This window comes from Haliotis asinina, chromosome 5 (assembly GCF_037392515.1).
Source record: "Haliotis asinina isolate JCU_RB_2024 chromosome 5, JCU_Hal_asi_v2, whole genome shotgun sequence".
Taxonomy (NCBI): Eukaryota; Metazoa; Mollusca; class Gastropoda; order Lepetellida; family Haliotidae; genus Haliotis; species Haliotis asinina.
The window spans coordinates 28,443,176-28,464,771 of NC_090284.1; the positions used below are offsets into that span (position 1 = coordinate 28,443,176).

General features: G+C 41.1%; 1 protein-coding gene across 6 annotated transcripts in view; it reads right to left on the reverse strand.

Moving 5' to 3' along the window:
• The window catches only part of LOC137283437 (stearoyl-CoA desaturase 5-like), a 30,739-nt gene extending 16,869 nt beyond the window's left edge, over positions 1–13,870 (reverse strand). Inside the window, exons 1-2 of one of the 6 annotated variants that reach the window (XM_067814918.1) lie at positions 13,759–13,870; positions 12,381–12,466 (exon numbers count right to left, since the gene is read on the reverse strand). The gene's annotated coding sequence lies outside the window, so the exon portion shown is untranslated. Of the gene's footprint in view, positions 1–5,779; positions 6,012–6,035; positions 6,742–12,380; positions 12,599–13,758 lie in introns of those variants that run through there. The other 5 variants (XM_067814917.1, XM_067814920.1, XM_067814916.1 and 2 more) reach the window with 5 other exon arrangements.
• Positions 13,871–21,596: the final 7,726 nt, after the last annotated feature.

Genomic DNA, 21,596 nt, shown 5'->3' on the forward strand with positions numbered 1-21,596 from the left:
CACAATTCTTTTTTCAGACATTCACCAACACCTCAGATATTTCTTGGTTCATACTGAGACAAAGTCATGAGTAAATTGTGACCACCCTGTTTCTCCCTTTAAGTCATCATGCTCAGTATGTAACAATGTGTGAAGCACCAGACAGATGGTGGCACCTATAAAGCTATTGTTTATAAACCTGACGTCTGCGGTTTTAGTAAATACTGAGGCAAAACATGTACCACTAACGGAAAGACACACAAAGAATCAACCATTTGGCACATTAATAGTCCATTTCCTGTGATCTCTCATTCTCTTCCAACAGAGGTTACTCCTGTCATATCTTCCTAAGTAACATCTGTTCGAATACACCCATATTTCCCTGTTCTCGCAAAATCCCCAAGCAGCCAAAACTTGCAACATGAATTATCTCCTTTCCATCCAATCCAATCACATGTTACATAGACTTATATCCAATATGGCAGCCACCATGGAGTTAGTTGATCAATGTGTGAAGGATAGATTTGTTATTTCATATTTAACTGAAATACAGAAAGAGATGTTATTGTTGATGTGACACTTAAGAATTTTACAGATGGCTTGTTTGTTGTCAACGAGGGGAGTGGAGATGCCTTTGATCTGCCATTTTATGACTGGTTTCTGTCTAGACGAAATGTGTGCAAATCATGCTGAGGAAGAAGTTCTTGTTTTCCCAAAGTACACAGAAATTACTGAGGTTTTGCGAATGGCCACTTTTGAAACAACATCGCCGATAGGACAACAAAAACAGATTGCAACCAATCACAAATCCTGAACACTTGCACCATGAAAGGGTCGTATTAGAACAGAGGTTACATAGGAATATTTGACAGGAGTAACCTTTGTGGGAAGAGAATGGTGGTCTCTGTAAGAATCTAATAAGTTGGCAAATGGTAAAGATATCAGTTACAGAGGGACTGGTGTTTCAAAGAAGGCACAATTCAATTTAGAATGGAAGTCAAATTCATGATCCATTCTAGAATTGCCACAACTCAACACCGGTTCACCATGTTTTACACATATTTGTGAATGACATATTGACATCTAATATTGAGGTACCTTCCTGCTGATTTGATGGAGGGAAGTAGATGCAGTAGCCAATACCTTGGCCACATGAAAAGAGGGCAACAAGTACTATAGCACATCTGTCATTACTGGTATGGTGAATACGGCTTAAATATTAATGGAGATAACAATAGTAAAACTAGTGTGTGGTGAGTAGTAGTCATGATGCATAATAACATTTATGCTGGAGACAACATATATGACATAATGCCATTCCTCCCAGTACAAAATAAACAGACAACAATCACTATAACAAAGCAAATTTCCTAAGGGAACAGTTAAATATTACAGATTCACAATACATGTACTGAAGTCAGTTCAATGAAATTAACATCAAAATATTAATACCAACACAAATAATACAATATTCTAAGGAAGAAAAGTATAAAGTACAATTAACTTTTATAATTGCTCTTGTATATTTTATTTCACCATAGGCTACATCAGATTGTGTTGAATTGTTTAATTATTAATTATGAGGGATGCAATACAATTTTTCATGTCATTAAACATTTCTTGTTGCCAAATGAAAATATTATTGAAGTTATGACTACACATGTTTAAAATTCAGGGTCGGTAGTTAGGTAGGATTTCTATTTTGTTTGTTACAATTATTTTAGAATTAAACTGCTTATTGAATCACGCATGAGGCCATCATGTTGACTTTCACTATCAAAATGACCGATGCCTGCAGGTGCCAGGAAAATACAATGGAATCTGAAATCTTATTGTATTCATCTCTTAAAAATAAAAACATCAACTTTCAAGGGTCAGCTGGGTAATCAAAACCACAACATACTTTTTATTCACTAAACCTATTCGCTAATTACATATCAATTTATATATTATTGAGGATAAACATTATGAGGCAATAATTGTCATGTCATTTATCATTGTCATTAATCCTATTTTCCAGTTAATAATACATGAAGTGAGGGATTTGGGTTCATTTTTCAAGGGGCTTTGGTCCCCAAGGGGCTGTTGACTCGAATGCTCAGAGACAAATCAGACAGTAATATAGTGAGCAATTAGAAAGTACTAATTGATTAATTAATGTCTAAATATAGGGAGCATTGTGTTTCTGCTTATGCAACATTAACACACCTTCCCCAGATCTATGTTATACCCTCGCTGATGATGGTTATGGATGTGCAAGAAGTACTTTGACAGAACTATTCTTCAGTAGATTTCAAACTGTCACACAGCTAAACAGCTCTTATTAACTTCACTCTGGGTGTTGCTGCTCTGACATGCTGTCACTTACCCAGGAGTTGTAGGCCACAAGGCGTCAGTCTAAGCATAAAAGCTGGTACCTACAGACTGTTTCTTAGTACAAAAGTTAGTGACAGTCAAAGATTTGACTAAGGGTCTCACTATTTGGAAACTTGGTTTCCTAGGCCACCAGTTTCACTATCATTTTTCATTGGTAAGTAACTATTTCTCCCTTGAACATGTTATAGGAATCAAATGTTCACCCCTTTACCGGGGTATTTAGTTGTTAGATAATCCCCGGGTTCTACCAGTCTGGAACTGACCTCTCACCAGACCATGTCTGGATCAATTATGGCTGCTAGCAGCCTGACCAGCTAACACTTAGACCACTTTATTGCATTTGATGTTTGTCACTCAATAAACTATATTTGCACCAACTTATGAAAGCTCAGCCTGTTTTCCCATCAACCCCATCTTGCTTCCACCTTTCTTACTTGAACTCCTTGTGAAGTTATTTAGTCCACTGTAGTTATACAAGTCACTTGTTATGGATGTGCAACTTCATTCACCTGATGAAGGGGCAAGTATTAGCCCAGAAATGTTGTTTGTAAAAAATAAAGAAGTTGCACATTGATGGCAAGTGCCCTCATCTCATGCCTCGTAGCTGTGTAAATCTAGCAACTAAGCTTAATGCAGGTTATGAATATTATATTTTCAAGTCTTCAATACAAAATAATATCCAAAAAAACTTGTGATGTTTTACATTCATCATATATATCCTGAAACCATTATCCTTCCACTGAGTCCTGTCCACTCATACCTTCTATTTACTGATTAAGGCACACTCAGCACAGATGTATTATCTGTGAATCCAAATGAGATGATGGCACAAGACAAATTAGGAATAGTTCCATTAAAGCAGCAATGATCCAGAGCGATTCATGTTTTGCAACTACAGTCTATGTCATCTTGCTGCCAGGTGGTCAGACATTGCTCCAACAACTATGATATATATGGGGACTGGGCAACTGTCCACCTTGACAAAATTTTATAAACAATGAGACAATAGCAGGGATTTACGGGATGCAAATTTCTGCATCATATACATATACATGTAGAAATTGAAAACTGATGCAACAAAAGTGATTAGGGAGTCCACAAGGACATAGGAAAAGTCACATTTTTTTTAACAATTTGATCAGTTCACATTAAATTATTACTGAGTCTGTCATAGCCAGCAGCCACTAGCCGGGTTATGGTATTATTTGCAATGTAAGTACTGTAACAATGTGATGATCAGGATACACAATACAATAACAGTAACTGAATTACTTGGACTCATCCTCTTCATTTTGAAATACAGGATTCATTGTAAATCCCTGCAATAGGAACATTAGACGCCTACAAGATGCCATTATTTGCAAATAACGCTGGTAGTTCTAGTCTGATTGTATTCCAACAGTGTAAGCCTTTTTCATTTATTTGACATTGTCATGAAATCAACCTCAGACTGCCATTCCTTGAAAAATTTAAAAAGTTACTTAAATAAATAGGTACATAGTTTTTAACTGCAGTACAAAACCGATGCTTATATGTATTTCTTATGCAACAAGAAAGTTCTGTTTATGAACATATCCTCAAACCAGCACCAACCCAAAAGTATTTTTTGCATGGAACACAGCAATTACTACTGGTGGTATAACCCTACACCTGTTTGTCATCATTCACTCAATGGTCAGTTAAGGTCTGAAGTAAATATTCCACTTTATAAGTTAAGGTCTGATGTGGTAAATATATCACATGTTATGTAATGTGCACATGGGAGTGCAGCAAGACGAATCATCAGGAGTTAAAAAAGACCACTTATCAAAGGTTTAAATAACAACATGTTGATTGAATAATTACACATATCTTGCACAGCAGATTTGTCAATAGGTAGTTTTTATGTATGTAGATTTACGATCATTTACCGATTACACCAACATTCTGTCAAAAGTGCCCCATTGTCAAGATACATGACATGGAACAGGTTTCTTTGCCAACTACAGACAAATTTTATATTATTCCTTCATGGAGATACTGGTGGATGCCTTCCTTGAATAACATAAACATAACTTTTGTTGGTTTTAATTTTGATATTTGAACTCTGCTTTCATTCATTTCTTGTAGCATTCAACAAAACCATTCAACTTCTCTGTTTTTCACAACTGGCAGATGAAGCTGATCTTCAGAATGTTTCTTGTGTATCATTAGGAAGGTGGAAATATCAATGGGTAGAGAAATGACTATATTTTCCATTTAATTCCAAAACTTTAATGTATTTCATCTTTATTTATTACTGAAAGGACATGCCCCTAAAACTTGTGATTGTGGATGGTGCAGCAGAGTTTGCAACTTAGTCAAAATTCTGGGATATCATCAAGGTAGTTGAGGGGGGAAGACAGTGACAAAAGAAACAATCGGTCCTTGGGAATTGCTCTGCATCAGTGTCCCTTTAAATCTAAACATGCAAGCCTTTCCATTCTTTTGACATGTTGTCAACGAAATATTAGTCACCCTTAGTGGTGATATATTAGTCCTAAAAAAGTAACCAAATTTTGTAAATCTCTGAACTCAAGTAGTTCATGCAGAAATATGTTGCGATTGCCAAATTCTGCAATGTGAGAAAATGTTAAAACTTGATATGGAAAGATAGAAATGATAAGCTGATAATTTGACACTGACAACAATAATGGCATATCTAAGCGACACAACACAACAATGGTCCACCTATAGCACATCTCGTCCTCTGACATGAAACTGCACTGATTATAACACTGGGTCATTTTCAGTACTTTCACTTTTTTGAAATTTTAAATAATATCACCATTAAACATTTTATCTGCTCTAAAAATAATAGTAATACTTTAATAAATATAAGGGTTGCCTTCCCTATCATAAAAATTAAAACAAAACCATTTTCTTAAATCATTTACCAGGAATGTTATCACATTCTGAGGCCTTCTGGGAAAGAGTGGTTCAACCACATATATTGTAGTCAATTTGAGGCTTTTAGTTATATTTGTGAGTCCTCTAGTAATTGTTGTGTTAGGTTTTGTTAACAATTCTAGTATATATCAATTCATAAATAATTCATAATTATTTGGGGTGGGGCAACTCTTACCTGACCTTCTGCTGAAAAAACAATCCACTCAGGATGTGATATGAGATTGGAATATATAGTCTCTTAAACACAAACAGTGACAGCAGTGCTTTGTATACTCCAATGTGATCTAATTTCAAAGATAATAGCTGAACAGTCAAGTACAACGATTTCAAACCCGATGGAATCAAACCATTCTACAGACACTTCGACGGAAGAGCATGCAGAACCGGAAACGTCATAGAATCTACACGCTCCTGAGTAGAAACCAGAGAGATTCTGCTGTTTGGTTCTGATGAACGTATCTCAATTCCACGTTGTGATGTCTGTCAGAAATCTTACTTCAAAACGGCAGTCATGTTCAGCAACATTGACCGGAGTCTGTCTTGTAGGCCGTCGCCGCCGCAGCCGCCGAGTGTGCTTGTGTTGGTCGGGTCTGTATTACCACACTGGCTCGCCATGTAATAATATGCTAATATCCAAACCAATCTAAATCTCAATGCACCAACATGACAATGGGGAACGAAGGCTGATTAGCGCTGTGACCATATATTTTGAAATAACCTGTAATAACACTAAAATAGAAAGGGATAATTACCTAATTAGGAAATCTTTGTATCCAGTTATGGCAATGTTAGCGAATGCGTTGTCACGGACAGCCAGAACCCTGTCTACAGCCGATTCTCCCCTTCAGCACAAAGAGGTCAAAATGTCGTTCTTCCTCCGTCCTGCCCTCACTAGAAATTGTCAGTGTTGATATGTTCGCTGAGCGAAAATATTAATCTGAATGAAGGCATGCGCTACCCACGATTGTCACGTGGCGGACCGGTAAGATCGTGCAGTGTGTTTACAGGCTCAGTGTCAGCTGATGACATTTGTTAATGGCGTGATCTCATGGTGTGACGTAGACTGGGCACCGTAAGGAGTTCAGAACTCAGGTACAATTAATGTTGTTTGCGTGCATTATTTAATATGTGTTTCCATCGCGATCGATCAGAAGACCTCTTTACAGTAACCCTTTTAAACAAAACATGAAACATAAATCATTTGATTTCCCAAACTGTAATTTCATGTTTAGTGGGGCCACCTTTTGCATACATTTCAGTGTAATCGCGAAAATGGTTTTGCATACCATATTCATTGTTTTGACAGGGCAGTCATTCTAGCTGTTCTAATGAAAAAAAACACTTTAAAATGTTGTTTTCAGATTTCATAAATCAGTGACAAATAAAATGGGAACCTTTAATCCGATCATGCATTGCCCATGTGAACCATACCGTATCCTGATGGGGTCTCAAGGGGTCAAGGCGACATTTGGGGAAAACACCTGTTCTATATATAGCAACGCATGCAATTTTTCCTGGTTCCAAAGACAACCTTGAACACAACGTTGCGGGAGAACTGCACTTTACCGGGCGCACTTTTTCAGATTAATTAGCGCTCCATAGAGATCGGAAAGGGCACCAAACCCCCAAGCCCGAACTCTAGCCCCAAACTTTAACTTTAAACCAAAGGATCGTAAAGGGTGGTGGCTGGCTGGTGCTACGTTCGGTAAACTGTATTCTAGCCGATATTGCACTCAGGTGAAATAATTTAAGAAGATTAGAATTTTCACATGCAAGGTAACAAAGTTTCAACAATGACATACGCTTAGCAGACGACCCCAAGAGAATGGGTTCGGCATCCGACGTACAGGCCCATGCGCGCACCCACGTAACCACATGAACCCGTTATGGCTATATGTAGGTTAAACATAGACCATAGATGTATACACACGTCAGACCATAGATAGATAAATACGTTGTGTGTAAAGATCTTTAGACTGACTTTATTTACATACATGGCGCGTGTGTAGATCTATGGTCTGACGTATGTGTAGATCTATGGTCTGTGTTTAACCTACAAGCAGCGATAACGGGTTCCTGTGCACATAACGTATGACGGAAACATCTGACTGTATGGTTGGGACATCTGATGCCTGATGATCATGATTAAAGTGAGGGTTCATATTAATGGAAACGTTATTACCCTCCTCACATAATCTGTTCTGTATAAAATGTCTCATGTAGTTTTGTCACCTATAATCAGAATCTATATGTTCTAATATTGTACACAGGACTGCTCAACATGCCCTCAGACAGAGTACGAATATTTTGTTCCAGAGAGCATTAAATGTGTACAAGAGTGAGTGAGTTAAATTGTACGCCGCACACAACAATATTCCAATTATATGGCAGCGGTCTGTAAGTAACCGAGTCTGGAGCAGACAGTGATCAACAGCATGAGCATCGATCTAAGCAGTAAAAGGATACGGTGACATCTGAACCAAGTCACCGTGCATCACGTTAGTCGCCGTACGACAAGCATGTGTTATTGAAGATCAATTCTAATTCGGATCTTCACAGGTCAAATGTGTATGAGAGACAGGTATACTTTGGGTTGGGTGTCAATAATAGACAATGTATAAACCACTAATCTCCCAGCACCAATGAAGAATTTTAAAAAGATGCGTATAGGTTATATACAACGTGTTCGGGCCATGTATCGGATCACGAGTAGCCAATATTCCGGTCGATCAACTGAGCACGTGCTTCCACCTGGATGCTGTATAGGAACTGGATAACGCTAGATTTATGTTTAAAACGACCTGAGACATTAAGGTGACTTGTACATTTTCACTTAAAGGTGGATTCAAGCACACGAAAGTCCGATATGGACACGCCCCGTGCATGCCTAGTTGAACATGTAATCAAATAAGCCTTCACCACGATGGTCCACCACTACATCGAGGTAAAGCTCGGCGATGTTCACTCACACCTGGTAAACAGTGTTGGGACTTGGGTAAGCATGACATGGATTTTGGTGACTGGGATAAGTCTGACAAGGTGTTGGGATAAGTCTGACATACAGATGTTGGGGACTGAGTCTGACGTGCATGGGTTGGGGAGTGGTATCAATCTGACATACAGGTGTTCGGGACTGGGATAGGCATGACATGCATGGTTTGGGGACTGGGATTAGTCTAACATACTGGTGTTCGAGAGTGGAATAACTGACATACAGGCGTTTGGGACTGGGATAGGACAGACAAAGATGTTGGAGACTGGGATACGTTTGACATACAGGCGTCAGGGACTGGGATAAGTCTGACATAAGTGATGGGGACTGGACCAAGTCTTACATACACGTTTAGAAGTGGGATATGTCTGACATACAGGCGTTGGGGACAGGGATGGTCGGACAGTGAAAGAGTTGAGGGACTAGGGTCGTCGGACAGTAAAAGTGTTGAGGACAAGGGTGGTCGGATATTGAGAGAGCTGGGGGACTACAGGTTGGTCGGACAGTGAAAGAGTTGGAGGACTAGGATGGTCGGACAGTGAAAGAGTTGGAGGACTAGGATGGTCGGACAGTGAAAGAGTTGGGGGCTTGGATGGTCGGACAGTGAAAGAGTTGGGGGACTAGAACGGTCGGACAGTGAACGTGGTAGGGGACTAGGATGGTCGACAGCGAAAGTATTGAGGACTAGGACGGTCGGACAGTGAAAGTATTGAGGGACTAGGATGGTCGGACAGTGAAAGAGTTGAGGGCCTAGGATGGTCGGACAGTGAAAGTGTTGGGTTACTAGGATGGTCGGACAGTGAAAGAGTTGGGTTACTAGGATGGTCGGACAGTGAAAGTATGGAGGATTAGGTTGGTCGGACAGTTAAAGTATTGAGGACTAGGTTGGTCGGACAGTGAAAGAGTTGAGGGACTAGGATAGTCGGACAGTGAAAGAGTTGAGGGACTAGGATGGTCGGGCAGTGAAAGAGTTGAGGGACTAGGATGGTCAGACAGTGAAAGAGTTGAGGGACTAGGATGGTCGGACAGTGAACGAGTTGGAGGACTAGGTTGGTCGTACAGTGAAAGAGTTGAGGGACTAGGATAGTCGGACAGTGAAAGAGTTGAGGGACTAGGTTGGTCGGGCAGTGAAACAGTTGAGGGACTAGGATGGTCAGACAGTGAAAGAGTTGAGGGACTAGGATGGTCGGACAGTGAAAGAGTTGGGTTACTAGGATGGTCGGACAGTGAAAGAGTTGGGTTCCTAGGATGGTCAGACAGTGAAAGAGTTGAGGGACTAGGATGGTCGGACAGTGAAAGAGTTGGAGGACTAGGATAGTCGGACAGTGAAAGAGTTGCGGGACTAGGATGGTCGGACAGTGAAAGAGTTGGAGGACTAGGATAGTCGGACAGTGAAAGAGTTGAGGGACTAGGATAGTCGGACAGTGAAAGAGTTGAGGGACTAGGATGGTCGGGCAGTGAAAGAGTTGAGGGACTAGGATGGTCAGACAGTGAAAGAGTTGAGGAACTAGGATGGTCGGACAGTGAAAGAGTTGGGTTACTAGGATGGTCGGACAGTGAATGAGTTGGGTTACTAGGATGGTCAGACAGTGAAAGAGCTGGGTTACTAGGATGGTCGGACAGTGAAAGAGTTGGGTTACTAGGATAGTCGGACAGTGAAAGAGTTGAGGGACTAGGATGGTCGGACAGTGAAAGAGTTGGAGGACTAGGTTGGTCGACAGTGAAAGTGTTGAGGACTAGGATGGTCGGACAGTGAAAGAGTTGAGGGACTAGGATGGTCGGATAGTGAGAGAGTTGGGGCACTAAGATGGTCGGACAGTGAAAGAGTTGAGGGACTAGGATGGTCGGACAGTGAAAGTATTGAGGACTAGGATGGTCGGACAGTGAAAGAGTAGGGAGGACTAGGTTGGTCGGACAGTGAAAGAGTTGAGGGACTAGGATGGTCGGACAGTGAAAGAGTTGGGTTACTAGGATGGTCGGACAGTGAAAGAGTTGGGTTCCTAGGATGGTCAGACAGTGAAAGAGTTGGGTTACTGGGATGGTCGGACAGTGAAAGAGTTGGGTTACTAGGATAGTCGGACAGTGAAAGAGTTGGGGCACTAAGATGGTCGGACAGTGAAAGAGTTGAGGGACTAGGTTGGTCGGACAGTGAAAGTGTTGGAGGACTAGGTTGGTCGGACAGTGAAAGTATTGAGGACTAGGTTGGTCGGACAGTGAACGAGTTTAGGGACTAGGATGGTCGGACAGTGAACGAGTTTAGGGACTAGGATGGTCGGACAGTGAAAGTATTGAGGACTAGGTTGGTCGGACAGTGAACGAGTTTAGGGACTAGGATGGTCGGACAGTGAAAGTGTTGGAGGACTAGGTTGGTCGGACAGTGAAAGTATTGAGGACTAGGTTGGTCGGACAGTGAACGAGTTTAGGGACTAGGATGGTCGGACAGTGAAAGTATTGAGGACTAGGATGGTCGGACAGTGAACGAGTTTAGGGACTAGGATGGTCGGACAGTGAAAGTGTTGGAGGACTAGGTTGGTCGGACAGTGAAAGTATTGAGGACTAGGTTGGTCGGACAGTGAACGAGTTTAGGGACTAGGATGGTCGGACAGTGAACGAGTTTAGGGACTAGGATGGTCGGACAGTGAACGAGTTGAGGGACTAGGATGGTCGGACAGTGAACGAGTTGGGTTACTGGGATGGTCGGACAGTGAAAGAGTTGAAGGACTAGGATGGTCGGACAGTGAAAGAGTTGGGTTACTAGGATGGTCGGACAGTGAAAGAGTTGGGTTCCTAGGATGGTCAGACAGTGAAAGAGTTTAGGGACTAGGATGGTCGGACAGTGAAAGAGTTGAGGGACTAGGATGGTCGGACAGTGAACGAGTTGGGTTACTGGGATGGTCGGACAGTGAAAGAGTTGAAGGACTAGATTGGTCGGAAAGTGAGAGACTTGAGGGACTAGGATGGTCGGACAGTGAAAGAGTTGGGTTACTAGGATGGTCGGACAGTGAAAGAGTTGGGTTACTAGGATAATCGGACAGTGAAAGAGTTGTGAAACTAGGATGGTCGGACAGTGAAAGAGTTGGGTTACTAGGATGGTCGGACAGTGAAAGTATGGATGACTAGGTTGGTCGGACAGTTAAAGTATTGAGGACTAGGTTGGTCGGACAGTGAAAGAGTTGGGTTACTAGGATGGTCGGACAGTGAAAGAGTTGAGGGACTAGTATGGTCGGACAGTGAAACAGTTGAGGGATTAGGATGGTCGTACAGTGAAAGAGTTGGGTTACTAGGATAGTCGGACAGTGAAAGAGTTGAGGAACTAGGATGGTCGGACAGTGAAAGAGTTGAGGGACTAGGATGGTCGGACAGTGAAAGAGTTGGGTTACTAGGATGGTCGGACAGTGAAAGAGTTGGGTTCCTAGGATGGTCAGACAGTGAAAGAGTTGAGGGACTAGGATGGTCGGACAGTGAAAGAGTTGGAGGACTAGGATAGTCGGACAGTGAAAGAGTTGCGGGACTAGGATGGTCGGACAGTGAAAGAGTTGGAGGACTAGGATAGTCGGACAGTGAACGAGTTTAGGGACTAGGATGGTCGGACAGTGAACGAGTTTAGGGACTAGGATGGTCGGACAGTGAACGAGTTGAGGGACTAGGATGGTCGGACAGTGAACGAGTTGGGTTACTGGGATGGTCGGACAGTGAAAGAGTTGAAGGACTAGGATGGTCGGACAGTGAAAGAGTTGGGTTACTAGGATGGTCGGACAGTGAAAGAGTTGGGTTACTAGGATAGTCGGACAGTGAAAGAGTTGAGGAACTAGGATGGCCGGACAGTGAAAGAGTTGAGGGACTAGGATGGTCGGACAGTGAAAGAGTTGGGTTACTAGGATGGTCGGACAGTGAAAGAGTTGGGTTACTAGGATGGTCGCACAGTGAAAGAGTTGAGGGACTAGGATGGTCGGACAGTGAAAGAGTTGAGGGACTAGGATGGTCGGACAGTGAACGAGTTGTGTAATAATAATCAAAAGTTAGACCATATAGCACCTGCTAAGGTCTAATACAGGCCAGACAGAACGTAGAAATGTTAAGTTTGTTTTCTTGAGCTAACACTTACCTGGCCTGATCGAGACAGTCAAACGAAGTCAGATGAACTGGAGCTTTGTGCGATTGTGCTAGTCAACAGCAAGTCGGGACAGGGACCTGAAAGTGACGGACTATATACACAACGCAGTGAATTGAACTTTACATCCAGTGACGACCACGGGAAATCCCTGTTCACGCTGGAATAAACCAATTACGTGTTGACAGGAGTACAAAGTCGAACTTCTGTACACGCTGACTACACGCTGCAATGTCTCATGACGGAGAACAATAAATGTTAGTCAGCTGACCAAAGTGGTTTATGCATTGTATCCGTTCTCGCCTTTCCTTCTCAATCGTATCTAATATAGAGTGAGGTGTTTTGTGCATACACTTATTTTTCAGCATTAGGTTACAAATGTGTGCGTTAATTTCGGCTCAGTAAAAGGTGTAAAGCCAAGAACAAAGTCTATAATTCATCGAATATTTTTATAAATGATATTTGTGAGTACTTAAGAAAGGACGACAATGCCCAAGACAGGCATTACGCTAGGTGAGCTGGCTGTGGTTATTGCTCCCTCCTGAGCAGTCAAGATGGGGAATGTGGAGAACTTGGTAGGATGTCACAGAAGAGGAAGTTATCTGGATCTTTTATTGCATTTCCCCTATAGCATACCATGCGGGAGACAGGGCATACCACAAGAGTGTGGTGGACACCTAGGCGAGTCATGGCATACCACAAGTATCTGTAATGGAGACCTGGGGTAGTCATGGCACACAACATGAGTCTGTGGTGGACACTTTAAGGAGTCATGACATACCATAAGACTCTTTAGTTGATACGTGGGGAGTCATGGCACACCACAAGGGCCTTAAGTGAACACGTTAGGGAGTCATGGCATATAACATGAGTCTGTAGTGGACACCTTGGGGAGTTATGGCATATCACAAGAGTCTGTAGTGGACACGTGGGGGAATCAAGAAGAGTCTGTGGACAAGTTTGTTAGTCGTGGTATACCACATGAGTACGATAAATAATAATTATTATTATAATGTCACAAAATCGCCTTAATCCACCCCATCTACATGTATTTTCAAAGCTCTTTGTTCATCAATCGACCATTTTATGTTTGTATCAACTGCCTGGGGATCATTCTGCTCATGCAGCCACTGGTCGCAACAAGTTGATGTGACTTTCCCATCCTTACATTGTCACGGTAGTTTGTTTACTGAAATTAGCTTTATCCGCAACCATGTGTTTGCACGTGTTTGTGTGTACACCATCTAGTCATATCCCAGTGGGATATTCTGACAACACTGAAAGAGTCTGCACACATAGTTGACACCCGTGCACTTGATCCCGGCACCTCTCACCAGCTGGATCACTTGTGCTAGCTTACTGAGATACTTACTGCAGTTAAGCATGAATACCCCACGCAGATACATTTGATGCGGTTGGGTGGTAGTCATTAGGTAGATACATCTACAAAATGGCTGAAACTTGTTTGCCTAATCATATCTGGCAAGGACAGTTCCGAGACGCGTTATCAACATGACCCTTGACAGGTTAAAGATACAGGACCATTTACCTTGAACAGAAGTGCTCAGATCGTAAACATAAATACATTACTCGTCCCATACTTTTGATGAGCTAAGGTCTATACATGTCAAGGAACTAAAAGATATTTAGAACTTAAATATACCCAACCAGATCTGTTCCTCACCCGACTGATGACCTATTATAAACAGCATTGAAGACATCAGGAAGGCAATCCTTGCAAGGCATTAAATATGTTGAATAAGACCGAGGGCCGCAGGTGGACATACAAATGAATTTCGTATCCTGTGTAACATGTACGTACATAGCAGTGCCCCGTTCAAGCCATCGTAGCGCTACGACAGTCGGACGTCTACGCAGAGACCATATTTTATATGGTCTCTGGTCAATGTTAACGTAACGCAGTTCCGATCATCTTAGCGTTACGCCTGCTGTGTGGAACCAGGTCCAGCATACCAAAACTCCATATCGACACATGCAGAAATAGGGGACTAATGGCCTGAAATGATATTCCCCGTGAGGCTGGCATTATAAAGAAGAGACAGAATCATCTCGGAATCGGAATCCCTTCCTCACATTTAGTGAATCCATTCAAAGTATACAAGTCAGAAAAGTGAGAGAATCAAACTGAACAATAGTTCCATTACGACTAACTGGGATTATTCTATACTCTGAATATTCATTTTGGTCATCCGAAAGACGCTTCAATGTGCCTTGTCATAGGTCAACAGGACAATGAACTTTTTATCCCTTGTGGCATTATAATTCCAAACCAAACTTTGAAAAGTAATAGTTGAAATATTTATAAATATATATTCTTTCATGAAAGCGGATATATGTTGAAATTTGTTGAGTTGAGACATAGGAATACAGAAAAGTGTACATATGTGACTTAAATTATACGTGGTGTTGTGTATCATGCGCATGCCTGGGGGTATTAATTATGTGTTTGTCCATATTTAACCATCTAACATAGTAATCGCCATGCATATTTCATTCTATCATGTCCATCACCTGTTGTTTTTATGTACAGATTCACACTGTGTTCTTTGCTTATGGTATGGGGACGGACTGTCACGGGGGAATCATGGCATACTACAAGAGCCTATAATGGACACCCGTTGGAGTCATGGCGCCCCACCAGAGTCTGTAGTGGACACATCGGGGAGTCATGGAATACCACAACAGCCTGCAGTGGTCATGTTGGGAAGTCATGGCATACCACAACAGTATGCACTGGACATGTTGGGAAGTAATGGCATACCACAACAGCCTGCATTGGACATGTTGGGGAGACATGGCGTACTACAAGACTTAGTAGGGACGCAAACGTGTGTGTTGTTTGTTTGGTGTTTTCCCATATGTCAGTCACCTGTTGTATGGATAAATTCACCCTGTGAAGTTTGTTTTGCATATGGCGGCGGTCTGTGAATAATCGAGTCTGGCCCAGACAATCGAGTGATCAACACCATGAGCATCGATATACGCAACTGGGAAATGATGTCACCTCTCCGAGCAAGCATTGGTTGCTGAAGACTTATTATAACCTGGATCTCCTCAGGTCCACTAAAATCAGGCGCATTGCAAGCCATTTTTTCATGTAAGGCTGATAGGTTGCAAAGATTATATACTTAGATACTATTTAGGTATTTTCCAATCCTTTTAACAGCAATCATGAGTAAGCCCGTTCCTTTTTCATAATGGTAGCTACCCCCGAAACTGAAGCTGTTGGAAAATGTGCTACAAAACACATAATATGGTGCCTTATGTTTGGATGCGTGTCAGTCGGTGCCCGTTTGAGCCCCGAAATTTGATGAAAGTGCCATACTGAAGTTGACTCAAACACATGTCAATAACTCCCTCCCATGACACGATGGCTGCTAAATATTGAGGGCAAACACTGCTTTCAACCCAAGGTTAAACCATATGTTAGTTTATAGATATGAGTGTTGTGTTTTCACTATGTGTCACTTATAGTTAAGTTGGTCCTCTTCCCTAAGAGATGTCTATGTTCACATCAAACTGAAAAATGTACAGATATCTAACATAAAGGACAGAAACAGTGATATAGCTTCATTCAACTGTGGGCCGTGGCAGTGACACTTCATCTGGAACCACGGCCAGAGAGTGACGAAAGATGAACAGGAGATACTGAAGGCCCTATCTGGGTGACTCTATGGACCAAATATTACTTTTTGCAGGCCAAAGACTATCCCAATCACTTTACTAACGTGGATGATTATGTGATCTATTACGAGACGTAAGGGGTCAAGATGGACCTGCACCTTTCTACAGACACATTGAATGAATTTAGGCTCTAACATCCATTCACCATGATCGTCTCAGGACCGACCTCCTGTGGGGAAAACCTACTTAGTGAAGCAGCTTCTTGAATGGATGAACATTAAACCTTATCCTGAACATATTACATGGTTCTACAAACGATGGCAGCCATTGTATAACATTATTTTGAACCCGTATTTATCTCCACGTTGCATTTCATCAGGGCATTCTTTCTGATCTGGAAGGGGGTGAGTTTCTGAGCCCCCATGTGGTGAATGTGGTAAACAGTCAGAAAAGAACCATGTATTACAGACCTGTTTACGGACAGAAGCCATCATGTAACCGCTAAGCGAATGCCTTGAACTAAAACGTGTACTACAGTAAGGATACCACACAACGAAGGAACTGTTTTTGTTCAATAACCCTATAGATCAAAAACTCATCATGACTTTGGTGAGGCAGATGTGTCCAGAGGGCTTCAGCTTCAGAGAGCTAAAGGGCTATCCAGAACCCTTATGGTTACTTGTTGGTTGATCTAAAACGACAAGCACTCACAATTCACCTGGGACACGTTCAAAGAGATGAGTTATTACTTATCTGTACCTTATGCAGTGGGGTCTAAAGACACGTGACTGGAATAATGTGTTTGATGTCGTGTTTGCCAAAGTTACTAATGCAAATTGTGGGTAGGAGACCTAATGGAGGATGAGCAGTAATCTTTGGTAATGCTCCAATCCCGTAGTTCTATCTGAAGCGGAGCTAATAAAAAAATCAAATCAGTTTATTTTGTTTTGGGTTTTTTTCTGTCTGTATACCTTGTTAGGATGGGAAAACCACATTAGTCGGTGCGCCTAGTGGCAGCAATAGGTGGATGAGTATGGTAGTACGATTGAGATTGACATCAAATGAGGGAGGTGAAATTTACCAGCGCTTTGAGCATGCATGCGGGATGGACTATAGTACCATATAAATAACTATATAATAATAATATACACTAATGTATCGTCATTCATACATTTATGATTACTCTTTAAAAACATTATACAATTATACCCCATTCCTGATGGAAGTTTAGAAATTTGAACGTTGCATTCCTAAATATGATGGGAAGCGCACGTACAATCACTATGATGAACCTGCCACATTGCCACAGCCAAAGCTGTCATGTCCTAGTGTTGATGGGCATAAAGCGTTCTATATATGTATGTTTTTGGTTTTAAAATACATGAAGTACTGTTTATCATGATGCATTCATTCAATGCAAAATCATACTGTTTAGTTTGAGAGTATGGAGTAATTCACGGGCTGATATTTCCACATTAGCATAGATTGTACACAATATCGCCTTCCCGGGCTATCACTCGATAGACACTTGATACAATCACAAACATTTGGGACGTTTTGGTATAACATTTCATTACCATCGGATATAATGTGGTTTATTCGTGGACTATGATATGTTAGCACGAATTCGTTTTTTTTAACAAAACACTTCAGTATGTTAGATGGGACAGTCATGAACTTAATGACGCATGAACACTTTTCCACACAAATTGCATCAACGAGTAATATGATTACATCCATGGAATACTGAAGGGATCCTACTTTTCATGCTGTGGTGAATAACATGGAATGATGTATCTCCACGCACCAGCCACGTTTTAGTATGTAAAATATAAACATCTAGTCCAGATGTAAACATACCTTTTCATTTGTTGAACTTGTTGAAAACTCTTGCACTCTTGAGCTGAATAGGTTTCGTTGGTAGTGACGTCACCTTCATGCAAGATGTTGAATCAAGGGGTTTATATAAGTAGAATTTAAACCAGATGAAACTAGTTTGAGGTACTGAAAAATGAGTTCCATAGTTGTTTTATCCTGATTGGCCCCAAATATTGATGCCATGGAGTGATGCTATGATGTCCCACAGGGTACACGGTCATTGACCCCAGTCACCGTGAGTCACACTGGAGTGAGTTCGATGGTTGCTGATTGGTCCAAAATAATGGCGTGATGTTATATAGCGTAATGTTATGATGTCATGCTGGATGTGTCATCCCACGGGGTCTGGGGTCATTAACCCCTCAGTCAGCGTGAGTCACACCGGATCTGACCCGTGTTCCAGGGTAGAACAGGCCTTCAGCAACCCACAAAACGTGCAATGCTCATGCTGTGGATCACTGGATTATCTGGTCCAGACTCGATTATTTAGAGACTATTTTTTTTTATAACTGGAATATTGCTAAGTGCAGCGTAAACCTAAACTCACTCACTCACTCACTCACTCACTCACACCGAATCGGTTTCCGATGAGGACCACCCACATGGCAGCTTTTGAGACTGTGTTCTCGATGGTCATTGTCCCGTGTGAAATGAGGTCACACAGGTGTTCGATGTCGTCATAAAAAATGGCAGTTCCGGGACCATTTCAGCCTGTCTACAACAAACATTGCCTTTTCTGTGTAAGAGGAAGATTGGCATACTACACATAAAAGCAGCAAGTTAAAATACTATTGCTGAATGTAACATGTTAATTATATTTTGGATCACTTTTGGTGTCTACATTAAAAGATCGCAATTTTCGCAGAAAGAAAAGGTTCTACATTTCTTATGTAGATCTACACGACATGAACTTGATTTCCATGAAAGTTTTGTTATCAGCGAATGTAAATGATTGTACTTTTCTACCGTTTCAACCTCAAGTCTTAGGTAACATTAGCTGTAACATCTCCAGCTGGCAAGCAAAATAAAGGAGATAGGTCTACCAGAGGTATAGCAAGATGTATTTGGCACCGTGGGAAAGAAATGTTGCCAGACTTGAAAGTGTCAGGCCCTATGTCATTTTTATACGTTTCCATGGTAACCATGCTGTTTTTCTGGGAGCATGACGGCTTTATAAAAAAGAATATATCTTTGCTATAAATTGTGATTTTATCATTTTTGAAAATGCATGCAATGATCAAAGAACTGCTCCACCGGACTATGTAAAACAAAAAGGTCAAGGTCAAGGTCACAGTAGCCCCCTTTGTTGCTATTCTTGCTTGAAATTCTATGTTTAACGTCTCATCTTTCTTATGTGTTAAGTGTGGAATGCTTAGAGCACGATGTGTTTGGAATCATAAGACACCTCAAAGACTCAGCTTTCTGACAAAATACATTTCACACCAGTAATTTGAGGGCATGCGCGATTCATCGCGTTTCCGTGGTTACCGTGCATTGTAACTGTATCACATTATCAGCATTATATCACGTATTTATGCAACTAAATATTGCTTTTCAAGAATGTTTACTGGTGTTAATGATATCCTGCTCCATGTGTGCTAAATGCGGCCGCAAAAACACATTTAAGGTCAAAGGTCAAGGTCACATGTATCAACTTTGTAACAAATATGGACATAAATTGAATATTTCGTCATAAATGTTGGTATGTTAACACAAAAGACCAATTACAATCGTTCAGAGCTCGGAGTCACTATTGTAATAAACCAGTTGTTGCAAAAATAAAAAGTGTCGTACAAAATGATGTTTCGGGGGCGTCAAGGTGACAACGAGATCTTTCAGTCACATTCTGTATGTGCGTGAACAACAAATAACAGTGACACTTCGCTTGATCTACATGTTTTAGCGATTGCTTGTGTAAGATACAATTCAACTGCTTGCAAATATGGACATGCAAAGTGTCAAGGTCAAGGGCAAATGATCACGCTTTATGTCAGAAACACGTCAGATGTTTAAATTTTTTTTGTTGTATAATGTGCTTTAATGTATTTTATTTTATAAACTTTTCACACACAAGTGATTACAGTTTACACCATGTGTGCATCTGACATGTATACATATGTATATATCAGTTATTTCATTTAGTTTTGAGTATTCTCTACAGATGGAATAATCTTTTTTTAAAATCTTAATATAAATGTATGGTTGGTGCCAGGTTCTTTATAGGTGTTTAACACAGTGTTCTTGCACATATATGACGGCGGTCTGTTAATAATCGTGTCTTGACAAGGCAATCCAGTGATCAACATCTTGAGCATAGATCTGCGCAATGGGGATGCGATGACATGTGAATTTAATCATTGAATTGATTTGATCGGAACTGAATTGTGAACAAGCCTGATCACTTGATCCTGTTAGTCACATATTACGATAAGCATGGATTGATGAAGACTACTTCTAACTCAGACCTGCACGGGTAGAGGTCAGGATGCCCAGACATATAATCCAAATAATAAACTGAATGAGATAAAACAAACATCAGTAAAGATGAAAACTATTATCATCAGAGTTGCAGAATGGGTTTGTAGTTCATGCTGACAATATTTTAACCTGCCACACTGTACTAAGGTTCCCTATCCTGTTCGTCAGAGACACGATTTAATGTGACACGAAACATGGTACTGCCATGTGGGTAGTCAACGGGTAGTCTGTGGTTGTTGCAATGAAGACCTTTAGTGCAACTGTAGTTGTAGATTTGTCTCTGATCTACCCACTCCATGGTATGTATTTTAGATACCTTAGTTGGAGTTGGAGTTCGTTCCCATCATATAAGAGAGGACGTGAGTGCATATATAGGCAAAGACACACAATCTTACCCAAGGCGTGACATATCACCAGTAACTGGTTTGACGCATTCATCAATGAAGACTAAAGACGTTCTTACGATGTGGATCTTGTACTGTGTACATTTATCTTGAGATTCTTCCTACTGTGTTTTACATGGTATTCCTGCATTGTAAACAGAAACAGGGTAGCATGGAAGTTGGCAGATACGTTTTCCACCAAAGACACCACACTATCTAGAGGGAATATTTGAATCAGCATCTCTTTTTGTACATTGATCTCAAAATATAAGAAAGTCAGCAATAGGAATACCTGTTGTCACATTAATTTGGTCATGAGAGGTGGAAATGCTCATATTTTCCCAGAACAAGTGGAAGCAGATAGTCGATTTATCTTGCATACAATCAACGAGAAGTCTTCTGAAACATGCACAGCTGTGAGAAGTGCTGACGTTGGTGTTCTGGTGTGCCTCTTGGATTATCATTCACTTGGGCTTATCAAAGGCATGAATGAATTCTTGACTCACAAACATAACAGTAAACCACGAACAATGCTTACCTGTTACTAAATTATGTGATACGTTTGAAGTATGACAAAGTCAGAGGAAATTGTACAAGGTCTGCAATATAGATCTTCATTTTAAAGACAAAAGATCAATTGTTCGTTTCACCCCTCCAGTGAAAATACTTCCAGACAACACGTAAGTAGTTATTAATAACACGCCTGGTACCAAAATCATATTATTCCGTCCAATTTGTTATACTTCACTTCTTAATTGAGCCGGAATTAAGAACCCCAGAATTAAGATTCAATGTACCTGTACATTCTGTTTCGCAGTGTTCAATT